Source organism: Uloborus diversus, chromosome 3, assembly GCF_026930045.1.
Source record: "Uloborus diversus isolate 005 chromosome 3, Udiv.v.3.1, whole genome shotgun sequence".
NCBI classification, from domain to species: Eukaryota; Metazoa; Arthropoda; class Arachnida; order Araneae; family Uloboridae; genus Uloborus; species Uloborus diversus.
This window is the reverse complement of record NC_072733.1, coordinates 7668630-7684069: the sequence shown is the minus strand read 5'-3', so window position 1 is coordinate 7684069 and position 15440 is coordinate 7668630.

The window sequence follows — 15440 nt, the reverse complement described above, 5'->3', positions numbered from 1 at the left end:
TAGCTCGAACTTGGTAAATTACGATTCCTTAATCAATTGCTATTAAACAATCTTGTAATGTTATGCATACGTATTTCTAAAACATTTTATTTCTGACATGTAAGTAAATTGTTTAATGGCTTCTTTATATAAATTTTGTCAAAATATTTAAACTCACAGAAATAATGTTACACGCAATTTTACAAAGAAAGAAATTACAAATAACTACTCAATTTATAGAAATACAAATGTGACGACCAGCAACAGGCTCTGTGCCCAGCTAGGCTGGTCCTAGTCAATTAATTAGTCCTCAAAGAAGATCAATGGCCTTCTTAAAGCTATCCACCCCCTTGATTGTCACCGCCTCTTCCGGTAAGCTGTTCCAAGTGCCTACGACCCCACTGAAGTAGTAGTTTTTCCTGATTTCCAAGTTAGCCTGAGATTTAAATAGCTTAAAACTAGTGATGTGCCGGATCGTTAAAAAAGTAGATCCGCGCATACGGATACGGATCTGGATCATTATTGTCAAGATCCGTGGATACGTATAGGGATTTCAATTTTTTTTTTTTGCCCAATTCAACTATTCAAGTTTAAAATTTATTACGGTAGGTATTCCCGTTATAATAACAACACTGTTTCTTCAAAAAATCATCATCTACGGCGAAAATATAATAAAGACTATGATTTACTCTTTAAAGAAATCTGCATTAAAATTGAGGGAGAGTTGGAAAGAACGGGTCAGCGCTGCATTAATGCTTAAACAGAATGTGAAAAATTATTTCTAGCTTGCTCGGTAGATGTAGGATACAGGAGCAAGAGTGTAAAGCTGCTACTAGATAAGCTAGCAAAAATTTTTCGCATTTTATTTCAGCATAAATGCAGCACTGACCCATTCCACCCAGATTGCTCCGACCGACGGAATAACAGAGCCGGGAACACCTTTACAAACAGTAAGTAGAGAATTTTGTCTCACTTTTTTGAAGGATGTGGAGAAAAACCAAAATGAAGAATTAACAGAAACCTCAAATAAATAACAAAAACTAATAATGAACTAAAAATTTAAAAAAAAAAAAAACATGTCTCAGAGGGCCTTTGGCATCTGAAATGATACCTTATAATTTAAACAGGGAACAAAACCTAATTTAAACGGAATTTAAGAGTCTTTTATTCAAATATTTAAGAATTTTTAGAATAGAAAAGATCCGTTTAAGATCCGTCAAAAAAGTAACGGATACGGATACGGATACAGATCTTTATTTTTCCTCGGATATCCGGAACATCAGTACTTAAAACAATGACCCCTCGTCCTGCTTTCCGTGCAAAAATTTAATCTATTAACAACTTTCATTTTAATAAATTTAAATAACTGAATCATGTCCCTGTGACTCGACTTTGTATCAGGCTATACATATTAAGTCTATTAACTCTGGTATCATAATCTAAATCTGAAAGTCCCCTTACTAGTCTAGTAACATTTCATTGAACCCTTTCCAATATAGAAATATCTTTCTTCAGATAAGGCGACCAAAACTGAATAGCATGCACCAAATGAGGTCTTACTAAACTCCTATATAAAGGCAGAAAAACCTTCTTAGATTTGTTTGAAATAGATCTATTGATAAACCCAAACATTTTGTTTGCTTGTTACTTGCAATGCTGCACTGTTCACTAAATTTGAAGTCCTGATTTATTAAGATACCAGATCCATAATATTTTCTGCCTGACTAATGACTGAACACTGTAAACGGTAACTCGTACGCTTATTTCCATGACCTCAACTGTGTATTTAATTTCTTTCAACTCTAATTAGTTCCATGACCTAAGTGTAGCACTTGACATTTCCCTACATTAACTGCCATACCCCATTTATCCGCCCACTTAGTAATATGATCTAAATCCTCTTGAAGCTGTTTTACTTGTTCATTTTCGACAATTCTAATCACTTTTACATCATCAGCAAAACAATTCATGCTTCCAGAAATAATATCATTGATGTCATTCGTAAAGATAATAAACAAAAGAGGCCCTAAAACTGATCCCTGAGGAACCCCGCTTAAAACATCACTCCATTTAGAATGATTTCCTCTCATAAGTACTCTTTACTTCCTGCCAATGAGCCATTTTCTAACTCAAAGTAAAGTTTTTCCTTCTATTCCTATATCAGCTAGTTTGCTGAGAAGAGCAACATGCGGCACCTTGTCAAACGCTTTTTGAAAATCAATATAAACAACATCCACACATTTTTTGAAAAAATAAAATTATATTTGCATAAAATTATATTTGCATAAAATTAATATTTGCTTTTAAAAAAGCAAAAGAAACCCGCTGCATTAAAAAGAACCCAATTAAAACACTTTATTTTACCTTTAACTGACGTCTACAGTTACAAATAAAATTTGCCTTCTACTAAGCATGTACTTTAAAAAAAATAATAAAAATTACAAGATTTTCTTCGACTGTAGGGGTAATCAATAAAATAGCATATTATGTTTTAAAAAATCAGAAATTTATTTGTAAAAGTATGACTCGCATTAAAATAACTGTAAAAACCCTTGCACAAAAAATAACTGAAAAATAAATAATTAAATAAAGGTTTCTAGCCGCTTCTAAAATTATGTAAGTAAAAAGAAATCATTGACCCCTCCCCTCTAAACATTGTTTTGACATGCATTAGAAATACTGAGTAAGCTGTTCTGAGCATTTCAAAAATTACCCATTTTATCAGTTTTTTTTTTTCTAGACAGCAATTATGGTTCAAATGATTAAAGCGACAAAAGTGCATTTAAATACACCATATCAAGACATATTTTTACCTTTGGATCAAAGTACATATTTTAAAATCTAAATATCATACAAAATATAAAATAAATAAAAAAATGAAGTACAGTACTAAAAAAGGTTATAAGTTAGGTGAATTGGATAGAATAAATTTTTAAGAAAATGACTTTTAAAAAAGTCAAATGAATTAAGAATTTTAAAAAAATTATACCAACTAAACACATAATGTTTGCTTTACCCTTATACAATCTTAATTTAAAATATTGAGAGAAATATAACTCAGTATTTTTAATGAGCAGAAAAATTTATATTTATTAAAATAATTGTAACATTAAACCAAAAGAGACAACTGCAAATTTTCATTTAATCTAAAATACCCCACACATATTTTTAAAATAAAGTATGCATTTTGGAAGAAGTGGCTTCAAAAATATATCTAAAATAACGTAAGCGCTTCAACTCTAGAGTGTCCTTACTATAAATATCATCATACACTTTATCTGACCAACAGTAAGTTGACCCTCTATTATTCAGAATGATAAAGTGACAATGTCATTCAAACAAGTACTCTCAATCTTGATGTCGCTAGTGCGTGATAGTTTTGGATTTCTAGTGCCCTATTTCTTTTACCACTGTTTGGATACTCAGAAGATGGCATAAGACAATGAAACGAATTTCATTGGTATTAAATGTGACTGATAGAAATTTATCAGATTGTGTGCCTACATTTTCAACATATCTAAGATAATTTAAAAAGTTAACTGCATTATCGTTTATTTTTGAATGTAAAACAGCATACAATAATGTAATATAATAATTTTTTATGTGTCTAAATTATATATATATATTTAAAAATATTAGCTGCTGTTATTTTAAAAAAAACGTCTATTGGCTTCTTGTTTTCGTTTTATTGTGCTTTATTTTTCAACACTTTCCGAGTTCCCGAAAAATAGCATAAGAAAATGAAATGACTTTTAGTGGTATTAAATGTGGTTAAGATATATTTTTATCAGATTGCGTGCGTAAATTTTTAACATAACTAAGATTATTTACAAAGCCAACTGCATTATCGTTTGTCTTTTAATGTAAAGCAGCATACAATGATGTAATATAATTTTATTTTATTATTTTTTTTTTGTGTGTCTAAATTATACTTTTTTAAAAATAGTACCAGCTGTTTTTTCCATTGGCTGACTTTTTTTCTTTTTATTGAGCCCTGCTTCTTTTGAAACTGTCTGGGTTCACGGAAATTGGTACAAGAAAATTAAATGAATTTCAGTGGTATTATATATGGCTAAGATATAAATTTATCAGTTTGTGCGTCTAAATAATCTACGTATCTGATATGATTTACAAGATTGCTTGCCTTATTTTTAATGTATAAGCGTAAAGCAGCATTCAATGATTTTACATATTTTGTTATTTATGTATTTAAATTATGCAATGTTTAAAAGTGTTTTTGATGTTTTATAAATATATCTATTAACTGACTTGTTTTAAGGAAAATTTTAAATTGTATTCAATGTGGCTGAAATACAAATTCATCAGATTGCGTATCTAAATTTTCAACATAAATAAGAGAAAGAAAAAAATGACATGCATTCTTGTTGAGTTTTTAGTGTAATGTTATGAAACATGATATTGTATTTATGTATCTAAATAACACTTTAATGTATCTTAGGTGTCAAAAAAACTGAAATTGTATAAATATGTTTTAGGTGCCTAAGTTGTCTGAATATATATCTAAATAAGTTTATTTAAATGTCTAAATTATACACAAAAAAAAAGATAAAATATATCCATTGCGTGACTTGTTTTAGATATGATCTAACTTTAAAATCTGCAGTCGAACGTACTTTTTTGTCGTTTAACTTCTCCGCCCACGTCATTGTTTCAAAAACTTTAAAACTCTACTGTGTGAAATGTAAGAAATATTTTAAAAAAATATATCAGTATTACTAACTAATTTATACCTTAAACCAGAGAAAAGAGACTTGTTTAGAGAATATCTTAGACATGTACTCACCTTAAGCATTAATAAATGTATGTCATCTTTTATTAATGTTTCTTCCTTTATCTGCATAGATGTGGTTGTGTAAAGTCAATTTATTCAGTTTGTACCTCAACTTATTTATTGTGGAAAAGAAGTTATTTTCTTTAAGATAAACTAATGCAAGTCTTTTGTTTATTTCGGAACAAGAAAGAACTCCGGAGGGGGGAAAAAACACAAAAACTCAGAATCCTTCTCTTTCGAGAGTCTGGGAAAATGAAGCATCTGCGTAAACAAAAAATGTGCTCCGGGCTGTAAGAAGAGGCGATGCGAACTGTCAAGAACCGGTGCCCTCAATCAAGTCATCCGGGATGAGATGTGGAGGAAACAGGCGGGAAAACCGGCGTTCGGACTTGGCCCTAGTACAGTCACAACTGCGGCACGGTAAGCGCATGACAGTTTTGATCGGGAGCCCGGGCTAGTCGACTGCAGCGCTGTGGGAGGGAAGCCCTATTTTGCACCTCTACCAGATGGAACCGCTTTCCTCCCCCCTAGATTTTCTTTAGAACGGCAAGATTTTAACAGTAAAGCAGCACAGCATGACTATTCTTATAGTAGGATGCTTTTAGTGTGTGTTACGTGTCAATTTCGTGCCATTTTTTTTCTTTTTTTTTTTTTAAATTCAGCCTTGTAATATTTAGTTGTTTTAGTTGTATTTTTTTAGTTTATCCCCAAATGCGAAAGCAAAAGTTTTATAAGTGCATATTATGCCTGTATTTGTATTCAGCAATATCTATGCCTATGTAGCGTGTACTACTGCGGGGTAGGGCCTGGCTTACAGATAGACCATATATCTTCGGTCTAGGAGATATATATATATATATATATATATATATATATATATATATATATATATATATATATATATATGTATGTATATATATATATGTATATATATATATATGTATGTATGTATGTTTATATATATATATATATATATATATGTATATATATATATATATATATATATATATATATATATATATATATATATATATATATATATATATATATATATATATATATATATATATATATATATATAAATAATCATTTTTTTCAAATTTTGATTCTTATTTCATCATTTTCCCCTATAGGTTCAATATTAGGCAAGCCGTTTCAGCGGGTGTTAACATTGAAAATGTTATTTATAAAAACTGTCAGAGGCGCAGCTATAGATGTTTGAGGGTCAACTCCCCATAACCTTTTTCCTTTAACACAAATTTCCAATCCTAATCTGAGAGTTTGTATCTATAAAAAGTATATAATGAGCAAACCCTCCCCCCCCCCCCCGGCCGGTAAATTCTGGTTGCACTACTGCCAAGGACGAAATTGAAACTCGTATAAATCTTCTCAGAACTACGAAGGGTGCATCATTAAAAGTGTATTAATGTGGTGAAAACCTTTTTGAGATAAGGATAAAAATAAAAAATAATTTTGTTTAAATCTGGTGTTTTATTTAAATGATCTTTCTTTTTTTTTTCAGTGGAATGCTTCATAAAAATTCTACGGATCATCAATTTATTTTATTATTACATATATTCAAAGTCAAGAGGATCTTCCATAAATAATTTTGCAATGTTTTTATAAAAGCCGTTTCTTCCAATGCGGTGTTTCATTTCGGTAGATCATTAGTATTCATTATCCTGCAGCATGTGCAATGACAAAAAAGGTGTGCGGTTTCATCTCTGAAGCATTTGCCTAAACTGTAATGTTCAAGCGGGCCCCTACAAATTTATCTGGTTTACTGTTATCAAATGTTTAAATTCAGAACCTGCTGCCAGCATTTCTAACCATATTTAATTAAATACAGGATGAGTTAAAATAAAACTAATATATTTTCGTTAACAAAGCGTTCTATTAACATCCAGTGGGAGGGGAGGAGGGAATGAGAAAATTCTAATTTTTGCTTTCTAACGATATGGCTTCTTTACCGGTTGTATTTCTGCCCACCAAATTGGAAAATTAATGGAGAAACGTTTCGTCTACTATTGATCACTTTACTCATAACAAGAATTGAACAGGTAAATTAATGAGGTCGAATACAAACTTAACAAATCATATATATATATATATATATATATATATATATATATATATATATATATATATATTATTATTATTATTATTATTATTATTATTATTATTATTATTATTAAACAAATGAATGTAAATGAAATAATCAATAAATAAATAAATACGGAAGTGGTGTGATTTTTGACTGAATAAGTAAATAAAATCGGGCTATTTTACCTTGCCCCATTCACACTTCCCCGCATTCACTTGACTAACTGTACAATCATTTAAAAAGCAAATAAGCTTAATATTAATCAAACATATACTGAACCGTATATTAGTAGATCTCAATTAATAATTAAAATTTAAATAAAAAGAACTTTATCATTTGATAATAACAAAAAATAATTCTAACTTTAAAAAAATATTACAATATGAGTATCAATTCATGAAAACTGCTTGTAGTATCATATTCTTTGATTTTCCGAGGTAACTTTTTGCTGATTGTAATAGACTACATGCGTTACTATACTTGCACTACCATTTGAGTTTGCCCCACATACCACTACAGATAATATTTTTATCTAAAGAATATTTGTACAAAATTTTGCTTTTAAACTTCAGACAGAGCACGAAAATGTATTTTTAAATTACATTAAATTTAAGTTTCTAATTAAATTTAAGTTTCTAATTAAATTTAAATAGTGTACGTCATTTTATTTGCTATATTTGTTCTAAACATTAAATTGTTAATCAACCATTTAGAAAAATAGACATGTAAATACGTATATAAATATGTGCTTTAATCTATCTTCATAAAAAACACCATGATAACCTGTTAACATTTTCCCCAACATGTGAATAAAAATCCTCTAATAATTTTATAAGTATACGTATTTAAAGTGAAAAGAAAATTAACTTTAAATTGATAGTTATATTTGTTACTAACCAGATCTTTGGTAACCAGTGTCTTAATAACTCAAGTTTAAATTCATAAGTTATAAGTTAATTCCTTAGTTTTAGTAGTACAAACTTTAAAATACACACACGAATGTGTGTGTGCGTCTGCTTTATGCATTCAAAAGACAAATGCACGTTCACAATTTTACACCGAAAAAAAAAAACTCTGGTAAAGTTCGTTTAAATGATTTTTTAAATTTTTCTAGGAACCCCCCCCCCCCCTTTTATTCACACATTTTGAATTATACCGAACTATTGTAGATGAAGAAGGGAGTTAGGACTCTTATTAATCTGTCGCTACAGAAGTATTTGTTCAACCAGTTGACCCAGTGTTTAAGCAAAATTGAAGGTACACCAAAGATAATTGCTATTGAAAGAAGAAGTTTGGGGGGGGGGCAGGTTTTCGAAAATGACCATGAGCTAAAAATAAAACCATCCCCACTCACTTCAAATCATTGGCAGAAAATCTTATGAGATGGGTTTTTCAAAGCATGTTCGTAAACATGATCAATGCCTCTATCGTCACGGTGATTATGTGAGAAACTAAATACTTTTCTTTCGGCAAGAAAATTTTTTAATTTTATTCAACCGTCTTAATTTCATACTGCAGCGGGAAGGTAAAGGCAAAAATGAGTTTTTGAGGGATGTGAAGAAACAATAGGGAAATGCTTCACTACTGTTGATATTTTTTTCATACTTCATTTTCAGCAGAAACCCAATAAGCAAGTTTATTCAGTAAAGCTAAACTACAATAAATGAGAAAAATACAAAAAATAAATAAATTAATTAATTAAATTTAAAAAACGGCGAACAGTACATGTTACCTACTTATGACAGTTGAACCGTTTTTTTAGCCCTTTTACAACATACTTTGAATAATTCACTGCCTTTTTTTATTTACATATACATATAAGTTAGTTACAATTCTCATAAAAAGAAAAATGCAATCTCTGAAAAGAAAATAACTTTATCTTTGATATTGATCTAAATATATCACGGTTTTTTCGACCACCTGTGGGGTTTCAAATATTAGTGCACTTCACGTTTTATCTGATTACGAAAAACTATCAGTAATTTTGCATAATCCGTTAGTATTCATTTTAAAACGGAATAAAAATTGAATAAATACAGAATTTCCTCCGATAACATATGTTGTTGTGTGAAATGTTTCAATCAAATCGAAATGAAAAAAAAAAGGGAAAAAATCATAAAAATTTCATTGAGGGCTCACAACAATAATTTTTCATTTTATCTATCCCTATTATGGAAAGCACTTTTTTCACCTTTATATTTAAAAAATGTATCAAGAAAAGTAGTATTTGTTATATGTCTTTAAAACACTCGGCGGATAATAAACTTCGGAATATTTATATCCGTATCTTTATTCACCTAATACTATGTAAGGAAATCCTCCAGAAGTTATTATCATGCCTTTTTACTAGCGAGAAAATTATAACAAATAACTCTCGACTGAAATTTGTTTCCCATTTCACTTACCTCTTCACCGGCTTTTCTCCATGAAATTAAAATGGATGTCTATAAGATTGGAAAAAGAGAGGCATTTTTTATGTGTTGAGGATGCATGTGTCCATAAACATTTTTCACCACGATATAAAATCAAAGGAAACGTACGTGGATATTTATTGCTAAACTTCCCTCAAAAGGCCATTTATTGTCATCGGATCTGGATAAATACTTTAGTATTCTTGGTATTTTCGCTTTATAAACTTATCAATTGACCAAAAAGTTTCGAAAAATTGCACTCGCAACTTCACTTGAAATGATATGTAAAGAATCTTTTAAAAATGTGACTTCATATTATTTAATGCAAACATAAAATTAATAAAGTGCCAGCTGATTTTACTTTTGACAATTAGACAGATATGAAACTTACTTGATTGCAGCTGACTTATTGTATTGTCACACACAGAACACACACACACACAGTGTGTGTATGTGTACGTGCGTGAAGGAGGATGATTAATACCTTAAGAATGCGTGGGGAAATTTTAAAATAATCCAATGAAATATTTTCTTATTTAATATGTAAAAATTAATTTTCAAAAAGCGAATGTGTAAATGATCGAATACGGGAATAAATGATCTAACAATGAAACAATAAAGGAAAAAAAAATAGTTATTCAATTAAGTAACACATGATAAAAAATAAATAAGAGAATAAAATTGGGAATAAATAAGAAAATTACTGAATAAATTATTCATCGCATAAACGAAGAAATGTAAAGGATTTCACTAATAAATGAATACGCAAGTGACGTGATGTATGCATGAATACGTAACGGCATGGACTATTTCACTTTGCCTCGTTTGGACTTGAGAAATGTTTTTAACTATCTATAATTAAAGCATGCTTAACATCAAGTAAATAAGTACTGCACTAGAGATTCGTAGATATCAATTGAGACAGTGAGAAGCAAAGAGATATAAGTGAACATTTTCAAGTTTTGAGTAAAACGCGTTTAAAGATAACATCCTAGGTAGGCTTGCATTGAATTTTTTTTCTAAATCATGCTGTATAGAAGAAACTGCCAGGGCTACTAGCACCATCTCTTGCCCCAAGACAGAGGGAAGGTTCACCTACCTGTGTACTGGCTTTCTTCAATTTTTAATTTTGTCACTTACATCCCTTTGCTTCTCACTGCCTCAACTAATGTTTCAAATTTTAATTTCAAAAACTTTATCAGTTAATACAGTATATGACTACTTATGGGTATTGTTGTTGAACTGTTATGTTGCAGTTCTATTTCATATAAAAAATGACTATCATTTAAATAAAAACTTAGAAATTGCACTTTTCTGAGGTTATCCGAAATTACTAAAAACCCAGATCGTCTAAACTCATCGTCTAGGGATAGTTGAAAGCTACATAATCATGTATCAAATCCTACTCAAAACAAAGGATCTGTCACAAATTGAATTAAAGTTATTAACAAAACACTTACCTCTGCAAATTAATATTATTTTCCCAAAAACATACTCCGTCCGCTCACTGGCGCGCACAGTGGTTCAAAACGACAAAAAAGCGGAAAAAATTCAATAACTTTGAATATTCTCAAAAAATGCTATGGAAAATTGTTAAAATTGTTGTATGGTAATATTTATCTTCCTGCTGGTTGATCGTATTCACTACGAAACCCCGATTTTACGTCCCCCGAATCAACATTTTCCCCGCGTTTTACGATTTTTATCATCAGGTCTCAGTTTTTCCGTGTACTAATAATATTAATTTAACCCGGATGAAAAGTTTATTGGTTATGAATTTTCCGCATTTTACGTTTTTCCTTGGCAGCTGAAAAAAAAATGTTTTAAAATTAAGCAACGTGTTTCCTTCTGTGCATTTTTAAACATAATACACTGCAAAAAGTTCATCCATGAAAACAGAAATGCTACTGCTCCATCCGTAGCCAACCTTGTGGACTCTTAGGCCGCCAATGAAGATGAACAAGAAGAGGAAACACAACTCGTCTCTTCTTTCAATACTGCATTTAAGAGCTTACTAATAGTGAAAAACTATTTTCTTTATCATAAAGACCAGGAAAAAAACTTTGCAAAGTATTTCAGTCCTGGATGAATTCAATGACTCATTGTTACTGACTATTTTCAACCTTAACTCCCGGATTCGTAACTTAATGTGTTAGAATGATGTAAATTGGTATGTACAATAATGTTCTTTTCGTAAAATATCGCGTTTTTACATTTTTATGAGCGTCATCATAGCAGCCTTTATTATTATTTTTGTTTCCTTATTTGATTTTTGCTTTCTGTACATTTCTCATTTTTTACGTTTTCACATATTTTGTGGATTTTTTTTTTTTTTTTTTTTTTTTTTTTAATTTGAACTGACGTTTTCCAATATTTTATGTATTTTATATTTGATTCAGGCCACTGAGAAACGTGAAATCGGGGTTTCTCTACAGTTCAAATTCATTTCGGTTTTCAGCGAAAAATATAAATTAAATCAGTTGTATGCCACTCGCAAAGTTTATTTATTGCAATTGATACCCTCGAACAAAATTTTCTGGCAATGTTGACAAACTGAGAACAGCTTTATACTAGAATGATTTCGAAAAGGAAATCAGAAATTTCAAACGTTTGATGATTTTCTAATTTCATTGTTTTATGAACAGAATGATTATTTAACTTTTTATATAGAACTCTGTATGAGTTTTAAAAATTTCTTTCTCATACGTATCTTTTCTAAAGCCATACGAAACGGGTCCGAAAATTGTGTTTTTCAGGTTACTATTGCATTGCATGTAGAATAATGCTCCGAATTAAGCCAGAACAACATGTAAATCTGTTTAAAAAAATCCTCTATATTTATTGATGAATGTTTCAAGAGTCCCAACTTTCGGAAACAGTAAACAAACGTTTTTAGGCTCTCCTGCAAAGTAGTGAAACTGTGCCATACGTTAATCTGGAGCATGTCAAGTTTGATGACCAATTTCTTTGATAAAAAAAAGCAATTTAGCCCCTTCATACACGTTACGGGTTATTTTCTAGCTTACTATATTGGTGTATGTGAATAGCGAAAATCAAACAAAACATCTGCCACGACTGCAGTCGCAGGTGGTCGCAGCTAAAATGCTGTTGTTTATTTACAGGAAGGATTAAACTATTAATATATGTAAATTTTAGCCCACCGGAAGCCGCCGATAAAAGTATATTCCACAATACTTTTCATTATATTTTTTAGAAAATAATGTTTTTTTATTTCAGGTAGTTTTCAACTTTCATGAATTTTTAATTTTTAACTACGATGTAATATGCATCCTATAAGTGTGAAAAACCAATCAGAAATGACTTTTATTAAATTTTAGTCCTCCTTATTGAACGAATGAATTAAAACTGAAGTATAAGGCGTACGTCCGAAAAAAGTAAAAACATAATTGTTCAACAATCTTGGCTTATTTTTGTGAAAAAGGATTTTTTTTTTTTTTTTTCAGAAAATTCTTATGGAGTAAGTTACTACAACTCAAGGGCTAAGTAATTACGACATGAAATATTTTTTATCTTAAAACTTAAAAATGGCTATTTTTTCCGCCCTTGAACCACTGTGGCGCGTCCCGACGTGTTTGCCGCAAACGGAGCGGCAACAGATGACATTTGCTATGACAACGCAGCTGCGGACCAACGAACAATTTGGGAGTTATAGGCAATATTCGCTTTGCCCGGGGTATCTACTTTACCAAGGCTTCCCCTAGTTGTGAGTAAGAATAGCAAAAAAAAAAAAAAAAAAAAAAATCAATTACGGTGATCTGCATCAATATTTAAAATACTTACTTTTACTTGACTAGTTACGGGCAATTGAGCTTAGAAAGATATTATGTATTTAAATTAATGAGAAAAACATACCTATATGATAGTAAAAATTCTAAGGGATGATTACGTACCAGTAAAGTTTCATTCTTCAGAAAATGTAACTTTTGACCGCAAATATTTTTCAATTTCGAAACCTTTTGTTTTCTTTTTTTTCATTCTTACATCAATGTGTTACCTACTAGAAGTAACCATAAACAAAGGCCCAGCTAAATTCCAATTATTTTACTCATAAATAAAAAATAAAAAAATAATGCCTTGTTCACGAGGAAAAAAAAAACTTTTAATGTTTAAAAATCGAGGACAATTTAACATCAAAGTAGTAATTTTGTTAATTGGTGCAAAAAATGAGCTATTTTAATGATTAGTGGTAATTTAAAATTATTTTCTCTTAATTAACGTACTTTTTAAATACACTGGTGGACAATTGCTAAGGACGGATCACAATAAGCTATGTGGCACGCCAAAAAGTGAGTGTAATTTTATGCGAAGTGTAATAAACTGATGCCAAAACACTATAACATTACACTGACGATAATTTATTGTGCTCTAAAATCCAGAAGGCGTTAAACAGTTCAAAGGATAAAACGATCATTTTGTGCTGAATACGTAAATGTGAAGAAATGTAATTACCGTCCACAGGCGTCCCGACGTTAGATGTCAATATGGGATACGTAATGTAATGCAAGTAAGTAAGTAAGTATAAGTAATGTAAGCTTCTACACGTCGTTTGCAGCCTTGCACAACAATATCCAGCGGCTGTTGAGGTAATTTATCCCTTTTCTCTATCAGTCACGAATGAGAGTGTCCTTGTTTATTGGAGGGTGTTGTCGACTAGCAAGACTGCTCCCCAAAGCATCCCAAGCATTTTCAACGGAAATCAAATTTAGAGAATGTGCTGGCCATCCGATGGGTTGAATTTTCTTGCTCTTTAGACTCTCCTGGACAGTGACTGTTCGATGACATTTTGTGTTGTCATCCATGAAAACGAATTTATCTCCCACAGCACCACGGAACATGTAAACATGAGGTAGCAGAACAACATCAATGTATCGCTGGGCAGCCGTAGTCTTTTTGGCAGCACGTGAGAGATGTACGGCCATTGATCATGATCCTAGTCGACACCATGACACCACTAGTAGGATATTTGCCCTTTTCTTTTATGTTTTCCGTCCTGTATTCAGAACTACTCTCACGTAAGATCAGTTGTTGTCCACAATTAGACGACAGACTGAACATGGTGTCATCTGAGAATAGTACACAAGCTCAGTCGACTTCTGTCCAATTGTCATGCTGACGACGTCATTACAAACGGGAGACACGCTGACTTGTAGACAATGGGGTGTACAAATCAAGCTGTCGGACGTGTAGTCCTACTGCTTACAAACGCCTGGCTACAGTATTTTGGGATAGTTGCTTGCTAGTAGCAGCAGGAAACTGCTTTGCTACCTCAGTAGCTGTGTTGCGCCGGTTCATTTTTGTTGCTAGCACTATATACCAATCTTCTGCTGATGTTGTAAAGAGTACACAACCTCCCCCGTAACATTTGATACACATTTCATTTAATTGAAATGATTTCCAAACCTTCGAAACAGCACTGCGGCTAACCTCCACCACCCTGGTAACAGCCGATACTTTCTGTCCTTCTTCAAACTTGACAGCAACACGACCACCCGTAAAATCATCTAAGGGACATCGGGAAGGCATACCAAAAAATTCAAGTTCGTCAAGTGATTCTTTCCCGTCAAGTTTTGCCTTTGAACAACAATGGTCGTCGCGCACCAAATCTTTTATATCCCCTGTCAGCGCTATCACGTGACGAGCATCGTCGTGAATCTAAAATTTGCGTACGCACTACACGTCTTACCGTCCTTAGCAATTGTCCACCAGTGTAATAGTCATCCTTTTAGTTCAAATGTGTGTTAAAAAAAATTGAGAATATACTGGCAATTTATAATTTTGGTAGACTGCCTAAGATTGATGTATTTTCTTTCCATCATTTATTTTCACCTCAGAAATAATGACATTGATAAGGTCTGTCACGGAGGTAAGATTCACGGATGTGAGGAATTTTATATAGGCCTAATGGATACATTTTTCAAGGAAAGGTATGTTTTTCTTCGTTGGTACAATTTGCACAGGTTAAGCATATGAAAACATGTTCACTTCTTTTTTTTATATTAATTTACATCCCAGAAACTCAAGTTCACGGAGGTAAGCAGACACAATAACCACAACTAGTTTTTAAAACAAAATATATCTTCTTGTTTCTCGACAAAAATCTCACAACTACTTTATGGCTGAAAAAAAAGCACCT